Raw genomic sequence first — 17,170 nt, forward strand, 5'->3', positions numbered from 1 at the left:
AGATACCTTACACGTCCGGCTAGAGCACTTACATTCCCGACGCCACCAAGAACATCACTGACACTGTGCTGCATCTTAACAACCTGTTAGCCGACATGAAGGCGATCATTTTTGGCCTATTAATCAGTTGTACCTGTTTGATTATCCCAATACTGAAGAAGTGCGTTTCCAGCATGGTATCCTCAGCTTTCGTTCAGTATACTACTATTCCATTACAAGACAATCCTTTGCGCCACAGTGAGATAGATCAGCTAGAATCAGAAGAGTCTGATTCCGATTTATCAATATAATCATGTGTGTATCTCCTCTCTTATGCTTACATTATATTGGAGTCTGTCCTCCACAAAAACAGCCAGTTTTCTATGATATATTTGTGATGTGTTTACTTAAACCAGCGATGGAGTGTATTCATTGATGTGTTATATCAGTCTATCCTATCATTTGTTCTTTCTATTGATCAAGTATGATCAAAAGGGGAGAATGTAGTGGACATTTTTAGTTATTATCATCCTTTTTCTATTTCTTTCATATGCTTAAACCAAATGCTTCTTATTTCCTGATATATTCTTACTATTATTATATATCTCTTCTTCCTCTCCTTCAAGGCCAAAGAGCTGCTTTGGCTACTAAGAGACTCACACAGACACACACGAACTTCCCTGCTCTGAGAACCGTTATGCTATCTCCCTTTGAAGGCCAGGTGTCTAATAACAATATGTGACTGTGTGAATCCAGATTTCTCACGTTCCCACTCGGGTTCTATATAACCTTTGCTTTTCCATTGTTCTGCGCACTCTCGCGCAGACTATCTTATACTCTGTGCGACTTGTGACATATTATATTATTGTATCGTGTATTTGAAGCTTCAAATAAATAACCAAAAGACAGCTTTTCTCGATTCACCATTTATTTGTTTTGATCATTTGACTTGTACTCTCCAGCGCTGTGTTGGGCTCTAGATTTCCATAACAAGGTCTCCCTTGAAAAAGAGATCTATGATCTCAATGGGACCAATCTGGTTAAATAAAGGTTTGAAATGAAATTCATGTATTCGAATACGAGTTATGAATATTTTTATAAAAAAATGTTTTTTTTTGGGAGTTGATGATCAAATTGAATAATTCAATGTATATATACGACTGTGCCATAGCTAAATGTGTTAGGTGACGTCTAAAGGTGTGTTTTGCTCCGCTCACCGGTCCCTCACAGCGGGGAAGAGCTGCAGGTGCTGATCTCTCTCTCTCTCGCGTCCGGTTATACTTCACTCGTGTTTATGTCCAAATCCATCAGATCTAGTTAGTTCTAGCTAATGATATGGCCGCTGCCCCTCCCTACACGCAGATCACGCAGACTCAAACCTCATCTTAGGCGCAAATGTGGTGCAAATGCGCTCCGCAGCCGTTGCAAGGTTCCGGCGCTAACAGTTCATGAGCGTGCTCCCCCGCCCCCTGTCAACACTAGCGACACATGGCCAGCCTAAACAACAATAAGCGCTGCTTGGCAACCGTGTGTGGCGGCAAAGTACTAGACATTTTGACTGGAGAGATTTAGTTTAGCCGGTATTCAACATATTTTACCAGTCATAGTCCGGTAATTATTTACACTCTAAGAGAGATACATTTATATATACATGCTTAGTGCTGGGTACCGGTACGCCGAACCGGTACTGGACTTGTAAAAAGTTACGGTTCAAGTCCGGTTAAAACCGGAACGTCGGGAACCGGTACTTGGCATCGCAAAAAAACTAGCACTTACGTATATTCTGGTGTCTGTGGTTATTTAAACATTCCCTGATAAACGTTATTCAGCGTCAATAAATCAGTGCTAATCCTAGTGTGCTCAGTGTAACATCACATGTAATTTCACCTTCGATTCACGGTTTGAAAATGTAGCATTTCGCCACATGCTAATTCTAACCGGAAGTGAAGAATTTTCAGAATAAAAGTATTAAGTTAATAGTGTGAACTTCAGGTTTTTTCAGAATAAAACTGATTTAAATTAAATGGTGTATTTAATTCAAAATTACGCCATATCAACATTGATTTTAATTTCTAACAGTATGTATGTACATTACTATGTATGTAGTATGTACTGTATAATGTACACATGTAGAGTTGTAGAAAAGACATGGTGTACAGACAGTACAGTACACTCTGACTGTACAGTCACTACAGTGTAGCCTATACTGTATAGTAGGTGTGTAACAGTGTAATGCGTATAGTCTACTCTACACTCTACCTTTCAGCAACGTTTTAGGGATTTAGGCTCAGTCAGCTCAGGAACTGTTTGGTTACTTTAGTTTGGTAAATGAAATAAATGTTTGAACTTTGTAGTAGTTCACTGTAGTTGCTTGCTGTCATAAGTCATATAGTAGGTGTGTAACAGTGTAATGCGTATAGTCTACTCTACACTCTACCTTTCAGCAACGTTTTAGGGATTTAGGCTCAGTCAGCTCAGGAACTGTTTGGTTACTTTAGTTTGGTAAATGTTTGAACTTTGTAGTAGTTCACTGTAGTTGCTTGCTGTCATAAGTCATTTGTAGACTAAGTGGCAAAAAGTGTTTTTTTTACATTTGTACTTTGTAGAGAAATGTAGACACAAGTTGGAAGGGAGCACAATAAACCTGATGAGTTTGAATTTGAGTTGATTATGAGTTAATTTTCAATTGATAATTAGCTCACAATAAGTTCACTTTAGTTACTCACACAACTTGACACAAGCCATGGGTTCAGGTCCGGACTTATATGTCCGGACCTGAATCTGAACCTCTGGACTTGAGTCCGGACCTGAACCTGAATGTGAGTCCAGGTACGCAGCACTATACATGCTATACCTTGCTATACCCGCAACCTCCGTTCCAGCTGAGAGGGTCTTCTCTCCAGCTGGGATGATTGTGAATCACCTCCGCACATGAAAGCTGTAGGCCTATAGAACTGTGATCACCAGTTCAATACATTTGACAAATTCAACTTGGTTTCTACACTTATTTGAACATGTATGTATTTCCAAAAATTCTTGAAAAAAAATTGGGTAAAAAAAAAAGAAATCTGAATTTTTTTTTTTATTTACCCACATTTTTTTGTATAGGATATGTACATTTCGGTTAACCGGTTAACCGTTTTTTGGGGGGTCGAATATTCGAATATACATTTGCTTTCAAATTCCCATCCCTAATTTGTACATCCCCCGTGCACAATCACAGACAGCGCTCTGCATCGCGCCATCGTCTCCCATGCAGATCTGTACAAATAAAGTAAGTACCATGTTTGTTAGCATGCTATAATAGATTGAATGAGCAATAATACAAGGATGGTCCGGATCTGGAGGTGGGAGGGGTTATTTTTCCATAGTTTTGTCCTCTTGTCTGATTGTTGTTATTGTTTGTTTTTTCTGTATTTTTTGTAATTTGTGTTGTACTGGTTGTGATTGTACATTGTATTTTTCTAAATGTGTATGAATACATTTTTGAAAAACATTTGAATAACAATAAAAAAGGATTTGGTCAGGATCTAGACTCAGTGTGTAGTTTATTAATTAATCAATGCTCTCTACATTAGGAAAACACATACCAGTGTACCCGAGTCACACACAGCTGTGCCTAGATAACCAAACAAATTGACAAGATAACCAAAACCCTTGAATCTACACACAGCAAATAAACTCAAATGACACAACGAGATGTAAAAGGAGATCACACATACCAGGGTTCATACACTTTTTCACCAATGATTTTCAATGACTTTTCCATGACTTCTCAATGACCTTTACCTCATTTTCCATGACCAAAAAAAAAATTCCCACTGAAAATGGTTTATTTTAACATGGAACAGGAAAATAAGGTCTGCATATGAAACATGTTGTGCCTATCTAAAACAAATCAAATAGTAGGCTTACTAGCTTCTACACGCTGAAGCAACTGTAGTCAGGGAGGCTGGTATGAAAAAGGTGGCAAGGACCCGACCCCTGACCCCCTGAAAGCAGCAGTGTCAATAATAACAGAAATGCCAAAGAGTCACATCTAATAGAAATATATAAAAGCATTTATTTGAATTGTGTAGCAGTCAGTTTATAATTCTGGCAGCACTGTTGAGCATTTTGAAAATGTATTGTCATGCCTCTGTGCAAGGCTTAGTCTTTCTATCTTTATAGCCACTGGTGTAAAGTAACTAAGTTCATAAACTCAACAAGTATTATACGTGGGTACAATTTTGAGATACTTGTACTTTATTTAAGTATTTCAATGTTTTGCTACTTTGTACTTCTACTCCTCTACAGTTCAGAGGTACATGGTGTACTTCTACTCCTCTACAGTTCAGAGGTACATGGTGTACTTCTACTCCTCTACAGTTCAGAGGTACATGGTGTACTTCTACTCCACTACAGTTCAGAGGTACATGGTGTACTTCTACTCCACTACAGTTCAGAGGTACATGGTGTACTTTTCCTCCATTACATGTATTTAATACATTTAGTTACTCTACAGATGTGGATGAATGATGTGAAATCTAACCAAGTGTTGAATCAGACTTTAGTTCCACCTGGAGTAAATCCACAAGCTACCCTGCAGTCTACAAAGTCATTCAGACTAGCTGCACCTTCACCAGCTTTGAGAACACTTTCATGATCAATCATTATAAAACATATCATATATATTATTCTGAAATGGACCAATCTGCACAACGACTACTTTTACTGTCGCTACTTTCACTATATTTTGATGAGAATACTTTTCTACTTTTACTTGAGTAACATTTTGAATGCAGGACTTTTACTGTAACTGAGTATTCCTACACTCTGGTACTTCTACTTTTACTCAAGTACAAGACCTGAGTACTTCTACTTTTACTACCAGATCAGAGTACTTCTACTTTTATTCAAGTACAAGACCTGAGTACTTCTACTTTTACTCAAGTACAAGACCTGAGTACTTCTACTTTTACTCAAGTACAAGACCTGAGTACTTCTACTTTTACTACCAGATCAGAGTACTTCTACTTTTATTTAAGTACAAGACCTGAGTACTTCTACTTTTACTCAAGTACAAGACCTGAGTACTTCTACTTTTACTCAAGTACAAGACCTGAGTACTTCTACTTTTACTCAAGTACAAGACCTGAGTACTTCTACTTTTACTCAAGTACAAGATCTGAGTACTTCCACTTCTACTAAAGTACAAGATCTGAGTACTTCTACTCGAGTACAATATCTGAGTACTTCTACTTATCTGAGTACTTCTACTTTAACTCAAGTACAATACCTGAGTACTTCTACTTTTACTTAAGTAAAATACCTGAGTACTTCTACTTTTACTCAAGTACAAGATCTGAGTACTTCTACTTTTAAGAACAAGATCTGAGTACTTCTACTTTTAATCAAGTACAATATCTGAGTACTTCTACTTTTAATCAAGTACAAGATCTGAGTACTTCTACTTTTACTCTAGCACAATATCTATACTTATACCACCTCCGTTTATAGCCCATGAAAAAAACTATTAGAAAACGAAGGCTAAAGCTAACGTTAACAGATAGTGACAATGTATGCTATTGCTAGCTAGCTAGCTCAACGATTCCTTAATGATATTGTGACAGAAAAACATTTCAGTTCACATCACGCTCTGCCGCTCTGCTCTGAACACCTGAACGGCCCGTTCTAACAGCTGTTCACCAGCGGTGCAGTCTGTGCCACAGTGACTCCGCACAGTTAACGAACGAACCGTAGATAATGTAGCTGACCGTCATACCGGAGCAGCAGAGTTCAACCGACAGGCAGGAAGACTCGAGCACACAGCTCGTGCTTCATATATTAAAAAATAATACCATGCGCGTCATGATGGCACATAACAGCTCGCGACCGCAGATTATTTTGGCGATTAGATAAAATGTAAATTATATTTGACGCAGTTACATTTCCATGACTTTTCCAAAACTTTGGGAAAAACATCGTTTTCCATAACTTTTCCAGGGCCTGGAATTTGCATTTTGAATTTCCATGACTTTTCCAGGTTTTCAATGACCGTACGAACCCTGACATACAGTATAGTCGATATAAAACTGGCCGCTTCAATCTGAAGAGCAACTCAAACAAAACACGGGAGTTTAGCTTGTTCTTGTGAACACTAATGTTATCCACAGCATACACAGAGACCACGAAGTTCTTAAGGAGAAAACTAGTTACTGAAACAAAACACGTTAGTGTACCTTGTTAGCTAATGTTAGCTAGCTGACATTAACGTTACACATTGCACTCATATTACTCACCGAAACCTTGTAAAGCCGGTCCCGCTGCTCTTACAGAACCGACTAACTCCCCTTTCGTGTATGTACAGCTCTCAACGTGTCCAGACTTGTAGTGATGTTCACCTCGTTTTATACTTTTATTCTCATTCTGAAAGAAACAGGTGAAATTTGCGAACGTGACGTCCGTCTTTGTGATGGTGACGCGTATTGTGCGAGACCGAGACCAGAGACCTGTAGTTCACTGAGCGGTTTCACACAAAAAATTGTGTAACTTCACAGTTTTACGACACATTTTAATTTTTTTGACTTGCAAAATATTCTTTTAAATTGACAAACATCATATGTGTCATTCGTGGCACAATTCAAACGGGATCAAAAGATAACCTTTCTCTCTCCATTGACTTCAATGTATAATTTTACGCTTCCGGGGTCCCATGGAGGCTCCCGGAAAGGGAGGGACTTCGCCTCTCTATTGGCCAGCTATGGAGAGACCGACGTTGCCACATGGATGTATAATAAGAACCAAAACTAAAACCAAAGAGTAACCGCCCTTACGGGACGCTGTAATAAGTAAAGCGAATGCACCCGCAAGGACACCTGGGCCCTTTCTCATTTCTCTAACTCCCCTCCTCGACTCCGATCCTCGACTCCTATCCTCGAGACTTAGTCCCGCCCACAGGAGATGCGAGCAGAGGAGCCGAGGAGGGGAGCCGAGGAGAGAGGAGGGGAAGCAGCAGGCGGTTAGAGAAATGAGAACTCCTCTACTCTGAGTGGTCATTTTAAAGAGACGTCCATTAATGATGACAGGAGGCACAGCAGCCCTCTGTCTGATGGACAGATGTGTTCATGACGACTTATATATTTACTTTGATTCATTCACCGTGCGGTATAATGAGACAATAACAGGCTACAGATGCGGGGAGTCGGACACACACACACACACACACACACACACACACACACACACACACACACACACACACACACACACACACACACACACACACACACACACACACACATATGTATATATTTATATAAATATATACAATTTCAGAATCAAACAGAGCACTCATAATAACGTAACACTATCAGAGACTGGATATATCCCCCCCTCTCCCCTCTGGTCGCTACAATGAGGAAAATTAATTACGGGCCAAACGTTTTATTTACAAGTATTAAAAGTAAGCAGAGGACACCAAACCAGCTGAGACCTGTCTGTCCGCTGCATCTACGCACTGTACAACACACACTTACACACTGTAGCCTACCACACGCACCTACAGCTCCTAAAGCATATAATCAGGCTACAGCCGTTGTGTATTTTATTATGTGAAGCACTAAATGGTTTTAGAAAAATATCGACTCTTTGTTTGTAGATATCTACTAAACTAAAGCAAATAAAGAGAGTAGGCCTGTTGAGTGATATATATTTTACACACTGCTCTGCTTTCTGCACGGACCTCACAGCTGTTCTCACTGTAAACATCGCGTTGCGATGAAAGCAGTTTCTAAAATAATATCCAGGGGGTGCATGCAGAGCTGTCATTGGCTGAGATAAGTCCGGCCGTGCGTCACGACTCTTTGAAACATCTCTATTCCCGGAAATGCATCCGCGAAGGAGTCGTGGAGGACCGTGGAGGACCCATCAGTGTATCCTCGGTGAGAGCTCCTCCAGAGAGCCTCCTCGATGCTCGATGCTCGGTCCTCGACGTGCATTTAGAGAAATGAGATGTCCTTCAATATGGCGCGCTAAAATTCATTTCCGGGTCACTACCGGATGACCGAGGAGTCGAGGAGGGGGATTTGATAAAAATGAGAAAGGGCCCTGGCCTCTTTAGTTGAGGGATTTTGACAGGATTGTTGCACAAAAGTTTCGAGCGCGCACAGAATAAATCTGAGAGCAGAAATTTCACGAGCGCACAGAAACAGCCTGAGTGCGAGGAGAAGGTTTTAAACTGGAACACAGGAAATCGGTAAGCAGCAATATATCTGAGTGCAAGCGTACAGTTTGAGCAGAAGCAGAGCAAATCTAAGTGCAAGCAGGCACTATTTGAGTGCGAGGACAGGGTTTGAGGGAAATAAATCAATAAAGTATGCTCTCAAATTTAAATACCACGCTCTTGAATAAAGATAGGGAATAACCCCCATACAATGAGGGCACGAGATAAGTTTGTGCATAGACGTCTATTTGTGCATAGACGGCTGACAGGCAGGTAGGCCAAATGATTGGTTGTGCTTTTTACAGTACAGTCATCTGTACGGCTTCCACAGATGACATTTTTTATGGATTTTTTGTCAAAGCACTTAAGATATTCATTGCTATCGGGATGTTAAGAGTATTCCATGGAATATAAAAAAAAGTGTATCTCGAGCCGGTTTCTCAAACTTATACCCCACCTTTAACTTACTACACTTGAGGCATATTTTTTGGTTTTTACTCCACTAAATGTTTTTAATAGTGCTGTCAAAATTATCGCGTTAACGGCGGTAATTAATTTTTTTAATTAATTGCGTTAAAATATTTAAAGCATTTAACGCATGTGCAGAATGGCCCGCCCCATACGTGCCACCAGTGGCAGCGCCAGGGTATGGCTGGGGTAGGCTACACCCATACCAAGAAATGGCTTAGCCCCACCATGAAAAATGATGTTAAAGTAAGCAAAATAAAGTCTGCCAACTCGCGCGGAGTAAATTGCACAGACAGCAGTTAGTAAGATTGATTTCAGTAGCCACGGTTTTGAAAACTTTTGTCACGTAGTGATCGTCTTCTCAATAGAACATCTTTGATAACGGCGTGGTGTTGTTGCAGGAAGTCCCGACGGAGAATACTTTTTGCTGTAGTTCAGGGCAGAGCCATATAATAGTAATAATATGGCTCTGGTACAGGGATGCACATAACTGGTACGCAGGTTATGTGCGTAATCTGAAATGCGTATCGTCACTTGTGTCACAAAGCGCATTTGCGTACCGACGTACTTGTGAAGCTTTTCCAGAAGGCGGTTAGATCACCGGACGACAGAGTCGGTCTCCGTGTGCACAGACAGGGCTGCTGTTAACGTCGGTCTGTACAACTAAACGGAACTGTGCCAAAACTACGCCAACCGGCTGCGGAGGGAGACTCCCCCCTTCACGGGAGAACTGCGCTAAACTGCGCTAAACTAAGCTGATCACAACGTTCACACTCCGTACTCCACTAGCCGCCGCCGCCCCCCCCCTCTGTCGACTTTCCTGAAGTACTCCCCCGTTGATAGAAATCAACACGTAATGAATTAAGACCCCACGGTTTGATGATTGATAGGTGTGTGGGTTGTCTTTCATTTTGACATGCAGAAAAATGTTATAATAAACATAGATACTGTATGTTAAATTGATATATCCGCCTTCTTTCATTTATCTTTCCATTCCCACAACAATATACATAAATAAATGGCATATTTTGGACATAGTTCGAATGGTGATTAATCATGATTAATTAATTTTTAAGCTGTGATTAATCTGATTAAACATTTTAATCGTTTGACAGCCCTAGTTTTTAATAAATTGATTTAGCTACTTTGCAGGTATGGATTTATAATACAGAATATAAATCAATAAATAAATCATTATGTATGTTAAACTACCCAGCAGTAGCCTATAGGAAGTAATTTAAATAATCCCTACCTTTACCAAGTGAACATTGACATTAATGCATTGATTATAACTATAATACAAAAATGTAACATCTGATATGGGCCATAGGCCTACTGGAAAATTAGTACTTTTACTTTTGTACTTGAAGTATGTTTTGATGCCAATACTTTTTGTGTAGGACTAGGATATTATATTTGTAGCCAACAAGTGTCATTATTGCGAATCATAAAGCAAATAACCCTGTGTGTGTAGCCATGACACATTATTAATGTATTAAATCATTTATGTGGTCTTCAGGTAAAGCATTTGCCTCATAACATGTTGGTATCATCTACCTGTCTCACTGGAGCACAGAGTTCCATTGCAGGTTTGGGGGATTTGGCAGTTAGTTTTGATCCCTCACTTAACATCAAATCGTTTAACCGGCAAGATGGGGAACGTCATTTTGTGTGAAAGACTTCGGCTGAATAACATTACGGTAGTGTGAAACTGTATAACCCGGAGAGTAACGTAAACGTTCTGCCATTTTGCCCCAATATAATAAGCTAACGTAAATCAACGGATGTTGTAATATCCCTGCTGAAGTTACTGTTCTGCCTCGTCGTAACCGTGTGTTTCTTGTAACCTGAACTGGGAGTGATATCAACTCGAAGAAATATGAGCCAAAACGTTCCTTGGACACAGTGTATGTGTAACTTTAGTTTACACAGTAACAATATATAACTAAATATCCCGCCAGACATCTGTCCCAGACGGGTCGGGTTGGTGCCGCTGTTGCCGTTTAACTGGTTACAACGGGGAACTCGTTACGTTACGTTAACGGTAGGAATGGGGCGTGTACTTTGAGGAGCCATTGTCGAATAACCAGGAAATACACATTTCGATCGCTTCTTTTGTTGTTTACATTCATCTTTTGGTATATTTGGCTCCATAGGAACACTTTGATGCACATTCAGCAGGGTCGGCTCTAGAACAAATCGAATGGGGGGGCAATCATTTACCAAGGGGGGGGCACACACTGCCGTCAACAACCAACACACAAACACCAACGCAACTTCAATTTCAAAAAACATGCTGTAAAGTCTATTGTCTTTCACACACATTACAGGGGTGTAGTGCTATTTTCTAGCGCACCTATGACCTGTGCATGCATGCACGGTTGTGGCACGACCACCAAAACAGAAATATATGGACATAGGCCACCATATATATTTAGTATCCTATCCATGTGAACATGTTTTAGGTGGGGGTGGACCTAACCTCCTCTAAGAAGGTCTGGGGGCATGCTACCCCGGGAAGATTATTTTTTTAAATATTGAAGTTAAATGCATCAATCTGGTGCACTTTGAGAGCAAAATGAAGAGATCTATGGATAGCCTACATCTCTCAGCATCCATATGAAACAGAACTGTACACAGATTTACTTTTTTTTAATGGATATTTTACTAATCACTCCCCTTTAAACTGTATTCTTGTGTTACTGTCCTATAGTGTTTCATACCCGTTTTTCATTTATTCTCTTATTTTTTTAATAACTATCGGCTAATGATCATATAAATGTGTTCCTCGCAAATACTTGTTTACATAAATGGTGACCAAACCGTTTGAGACCCACTGAGATAACTTACACTAAAGTGAACTATCTAAACACTGAGAGAGTCCTTACCTCACTGAGCTGACGTTATAAGATCCTCTCAGTCTGACAGGAGAGGACTCTCCTCCACCTTGGTGTAGAAACAGCTCTTTATATCCGTTAGCATAGCTAGCTAACCAGATGCTAACAACAACATTCCACGTTACCGCTCACGCACTCACAAAATGCGATCGTGCCACACAGACACAGAGCTGAGCTTGAATGAAACACAGAGATCCAGAAGTAGGCTACTTGTACTGTATATCATATTATTTTCGATGGCTTTACTGTATAATCAGTGTAACAGATGAACAGATTGCCACCGGCTTTCATCTAAACACACACGTAATGATAACAAAACAAAAGTCGGGGGTCATTGGTCAAGCAACACACCAATCAGAGAGGAGCAGTGAGCACACCTCAGGCTGTGTTTTATATTTGTATTATTTATTTCTGATGTATTTCACACAAAAAACCTTTAGTGGAAACGTTTTCCCTTATATGATTAAAAAAGAAAAAACGGCAAAGTGACAAGGCTTGCCCACCCTGCGTTGGGGGGGCACAGTGACTCATTTGGGGGGGCATGGCCCGCGAATGGCCCGCGAATGACCCCCCATGACGCCGACCCTGACATTCAGTATCAGTGTGTGTGAGGTTGTGGTTGCGATGCCAATATCCGGACGCGTACAGCGAGGACTACAACATGACAATGAGGTGACTGGGGATGTCTTTTCAAAACATTGCAAACGTGAATAAATAATTTCAAATATGTATTTGTCTCCGACTTTCATTTGTAGCCTACATCGTTGTTAATGTGATTTTAGTAGCTTTGATAGCTGTCCTCCAGACAGCCTAAAGTAAAGGCCCTGACACACCAGGCCGATTTCGGCTGTTTTCGTAAGTCGGGAGACGAAGCGTGTCCTGTCGCCCAAACTCAATTTGGTGTGTCCCGCACCGTCGACCGTGACACGCCTTATTTGGACTGCCTGTCCCGATGCCAGTCGGACCGAACAATCACTCTGATTGGCTGTTCAGCTAGCGAATCAGTGCATGAGAAGCGAAACGGAAGTGAGGGACGTAAACAAATGATTTAAGAAGGCACACACAGACTGCTATTCATTTTCATCTCATCATGGCGATCTGGAATGACGGAAACGAAGACCTGCTCATCACCTTGATCCAGGAGAGGCCAGCTCTGTACGACATCACTGAGAGAAAAGGTACTCAAGGGGAAAGGATACAGAGCTGCTCCTCATGCTCTGAAACTCACCTGAGGAACAGGTTACACGCCGTCAGCGCTGAGATGTGATCCACCATTGCTGAGTTCCGGATGAGAGCCACGTTCAGCCTCATCCACCACAGCGGACCCGAGTTCCACTAAAGGCACGCCGGGAAGGGTTTCAGGAGCCACTCCACACTGGGCGAATCACTTCTGGGATCCTACTTTTGCCCGCCGAGTGGATTTAGCACGAGAGGGAGCAACTCTTGCAGAGATAAAGAGTCGGAAGTGTGGTCCCGGCTCTCCTCTCGCCGCCCTTCTCGCCGCTCCTCACACCGCGTATCGCCGCTCCTCTTGCCGCTCCTCTCGGCGCTCCTCACACTGCGTATCGCCGCTCCTCTCCGCGCCTGCGCTACCGGCGGAGATGTAAAATGGATTAAATAGCCGGTGTAACGCGGTGGGATTACCTTCTCTACTCTGCTGTGCTGCTGTAGCTGAAGCCTGGTTCCACCTTCTCTGCTGTGCTGCTGTGCTGCTGTAGCTGAGGCCTGGTTCCACCTGCTCTGCTGTGCTGCTGTGCTGCTGTAGCTGAGGCCTGGTTCCACCTTGCTCCGGGAACAGCGTGGATACTGTTGTGCTGGACTGGGAGAATGGCGGGTGTCGTGTTTCTGCTGTGCCTTTTCTTGGCTGTGCTGGACAAGGAGAAGATCGCTAGTCGTCCTGAAAAATCTACTGGATTCGGGTATGTTCTGCCGCCCGCAGTGGACATCCCCTGTACAGTTTCGGAGGTGTTGCACAAACAATTGCTGGTTGCACTGTCGCGGACATTCATTTCGGAAAATGTTTGTCTTTCTCACATGCCTGCCACGATGGTCCTTCAGAATTGTTTTTTAAACTCTAATCTCACTTTCGCGAAGTTTGCTGGTGACTCTAGAACAGCTGACAATGTATGTGTGTTGATTAAGAGGAAAAGGTGCTTGGTATTTTTATTGTTGTTACTATCAGGAAATGTACAGCCAAATCCAGGTCCACCTAGCAGTATTAGTCAAATAGCTACTCCTGCTGATTTTATATCTAGATCTGGGCTAGGTTTAATTCATTTAAATGTGCGTAGTCTGTTACCTAAATTAGATTTTGTCCGTATTTGGGCGAGTTCGACTGATGCTGATGTCATTGTCATTGTCATTGTCAGAAACGTGGCTAGATAAATCCATGTTGGCCTTTGACATATACATAAATGGTTACAGTGTATATCGTACTGACCGGCTTAAAAAAGGTGGTGGCGTTGCCATTTATGTGAAAAATAAGTTTTGTGTAACTAATATGGTTTCCAAATCTGTTAGTAAACAGTTAGAATTTTTAGCCGTGAATATTGAGGTAACAAAGGGTCAACAGGTCATGGTGGTGGGCTGCTACAGGGCCCCTTCGGCTGTCAAGGACTCTTTATCGTCATTGGCAAAACTGTTATCACAACTTTCCTACAAGGAAATAGTGCTGCTTGGTGATTTTAATTGGGACTGGTTAACTTCTGTGTCAGAGGATTTTAAAAACCTGTGTACCTCATTGAATTTTACCCAGATTATAGACAGTCCTACTCGCCCAAATATTAAGTCCCCAAATAAATCCTCCTTAATTGATCTAATTTTAACAAATGTTCCACATAAATACTCATCTGTGGGAGTATTTGCTAATGATGTGAGTGACCACTGTGTTGTAGCCACAATTAGGGACACTAAGGTCCAAAAGGTTAAACCACGTATCATCACAAAGAGAGACAAAAAACATTTTGTGGAGCAGGGTTTTTTACATGATCTGTTTGATTTTGATTGGGGTAAAATCAATCTGTGTGCTGATGTAGAAACTGCATGGTCTTATTTTTATCTTGGTTTTATGAAAATTATAGATAGACATGCACCTCTGCGTAAATTTAGAGTGAAGGGACGAAACAATCCCTGGTTTTCTGCTAAGCTGTCCAGTCTCCTTCATGAGAGAAATAATGCTTGGGCTAAGGCTAGGAAATCAGGCTCAGAGGTAGAATGGCTACGTTTTAGCTTCACATCTCAAATAAAAAGTGCTAAATCAAAGTACTATTTGTCGGTTACCACAGAAAACCTGAATAATCCTAGGAAATTTTGGAAAGCCATAAAATCGATTTCCACTGGTGATATCCCAAATGAGCTACCTCCGTGCCTCACCACAGCATCTGGCATTATATCAGACAGGGCTACTATGCTAAATTGCTTTAATAAACATTTTGTGTCTTGTGGCTCTCTGTTTGGCTGTGTGGCTCCTGTGAACGCTCCAATCCTTGACTCTGAACAATGTGGTCTGGAAAACCCTTTCAGTTTTACTCCTTTAACTATTGGTATTGTTCATGAAGCATTATCCAAGTTAGATCCTAGGAAACCGGCTGAACGTAGAACCTTTCTTTTTAAAGATAGCTGCAGATTTTATTGCTCCACCTCTTACTTCTCTTTTTAACCTCTCCCTCAGCACGAACACAATTCCAAAAGTATGGAAGTCTGCTTATGTCTTGCCTTTACTGAAAGGAGGGGAGGCAACTATTTTAAATAACTATAGGCCAATCTCTAAATTGTCAGTTCTGGCTAAGGTGCTCGAACGACTTGTGAGTGAACAAGTAAAGGAGTTTTTATGTATAAATGATATCCTGTCTAAGCATCAGTCAGGATTCAGAAAGAAACACAGCACCATCACTGCGACAATGAAAGTGGTAAATGACATTACTACTATTTTAGATAATAAGCAGAGTTGTGCAGCTCTGTTTATTGACCTTTCCAAAGCGTTTGACACCGTTGATCATCGCATTTTAAAGCAGAGGCTACTCAGTATTGGCATATCCAGCAATGCAGTGGGGTGGTTTGTGAACTACCTCTCTGAAAGGTCCCAATGTGTTCATTTTGATGGACTGTCTTCTGAATGGTTAAACATTTCTAATGGTGTACCACAAGGTTCTGTTTTAGGACCACTTTTATTCTCCATATATATTAACAGTGTAGGTGATAATGTGGATGAAGCTACTTTACATTTTTATGCGGATGATACTGTAATGTATTGTGCAGGTCCCTCCATTAAAGAGGCTGTTGTTAAATTACAGGCTGTTTTTAACACTATTCAGACTCAGCTCTCTGAATTAAAGCTTCTTTTAAATGTGGATAAAACCAAGGTAATGCTCTTTTCAAAAGCTAAAAAGACACCAGAGCCTGTTTTAGATATTGTAACTACGCAAGGAACAAAACTTGAAGTTGTTGCCTGTTACAAATACCTTGGTATCTGGCTTGATGATTGTCTCACTTTTAAACTTCATGTCAATAACCTGCTAAAAAAACTGAGGGTTAGGCTAGGGTTCTTTTTCAGAAACAAGTCCTGTTTCTCGCTTGAGGCCAGGAAAAGGCTAGTCACTGTGACCTTTTTACCTGTGCTGGACTATGGTGATTTGTTGTATATGAATGCACCTGCCAATTACCTGAGCAAATTGGATGCTGCGTATCACAGTGCTCTGAGATTTGTCACAAATTGTAAAGCGCTTACACATCACTGTACACTGTATACCAAGGCAGGTTTACCATCACTCTCTGTACGGAGGCTCAGTCACTGGTACACTTTTATTTATAAAGCTATGTTGGGCAAACTCCCGTATTACATCTGTTCTCTGGTAAAGCAGAAAGTTGCGGGCAGCTATTGTCTGAGATCGCAGGATGTGGTCTTGTTAGATGTGCCAAGAGTGAGGACTGTCTTAGGTAAGACGGCTTTTATGTGCGCAACTCCACTTGCTTGGAACAGCCTACAGTCCAAATTGAAATTGAGCAATTTTATTTCTCTGAATGTTTTTAAGGCACGTCTGCACGAGATGCTTTCTGACACTATGGGTGTTTGTAAGTGTTGGTGAATATGTAATTATGATGTCCTCTATTGTTTGTTTTTATGTTGTTTTTAAGTTTCACGTGGAACTAAATTGATGCAGGTCTCCCTTGTAAAAGAGATCCATGATCTCAAGGGACCTATCTGTCTAAATAAAGGTTTGAAATGAAATGAAATGAAATGAAATGACTCGAACCGAGTAGTGAAAACTGGACTCTGGCGAGAGATTGAAACGCAATTTGGTTTCTCGGGTAAGATTATCTTTTTCATCAATTGAGCTCTTCAGCAGATACCGTTGGCTTTTTATTGTTTGCCAGCGTACAGTGACGTTAACGTGAAATGTAATTTGTTATTTCAACCTTGTGTTTTGTTGTTATCTTGTTGCTAGCTGTGCCGTTTGGCACTGCATATAGATATGAATTGGACATGCTAACTAGCCACAATGCTTACATCGTTTATTTGTGTGCTTCAGAGAAAGAGCTGAGGAAGAAGTGGGATTCTCTGCGAACCCAGTACACCCGGTACAGGAGACTTGCCCCTTCGGGTAGTTGTGGAGCACAAAGGACT

Source organism: Pseudochaenichthys georgianus, chromosome 15 (assembly GCF_902827115.2).
Source record: "Pseudochaenichthys georgianus chromosome 15, fPseGeo1.2, whole genome shotgun sequence".
Taxonomy (NCBI): Eukaryota; Metazoa; Chordata; class Actinopteri; order Perciformes; family Channichthyidae; genus Pseudochaenichthys; species Pseudochaenichthys georgianus.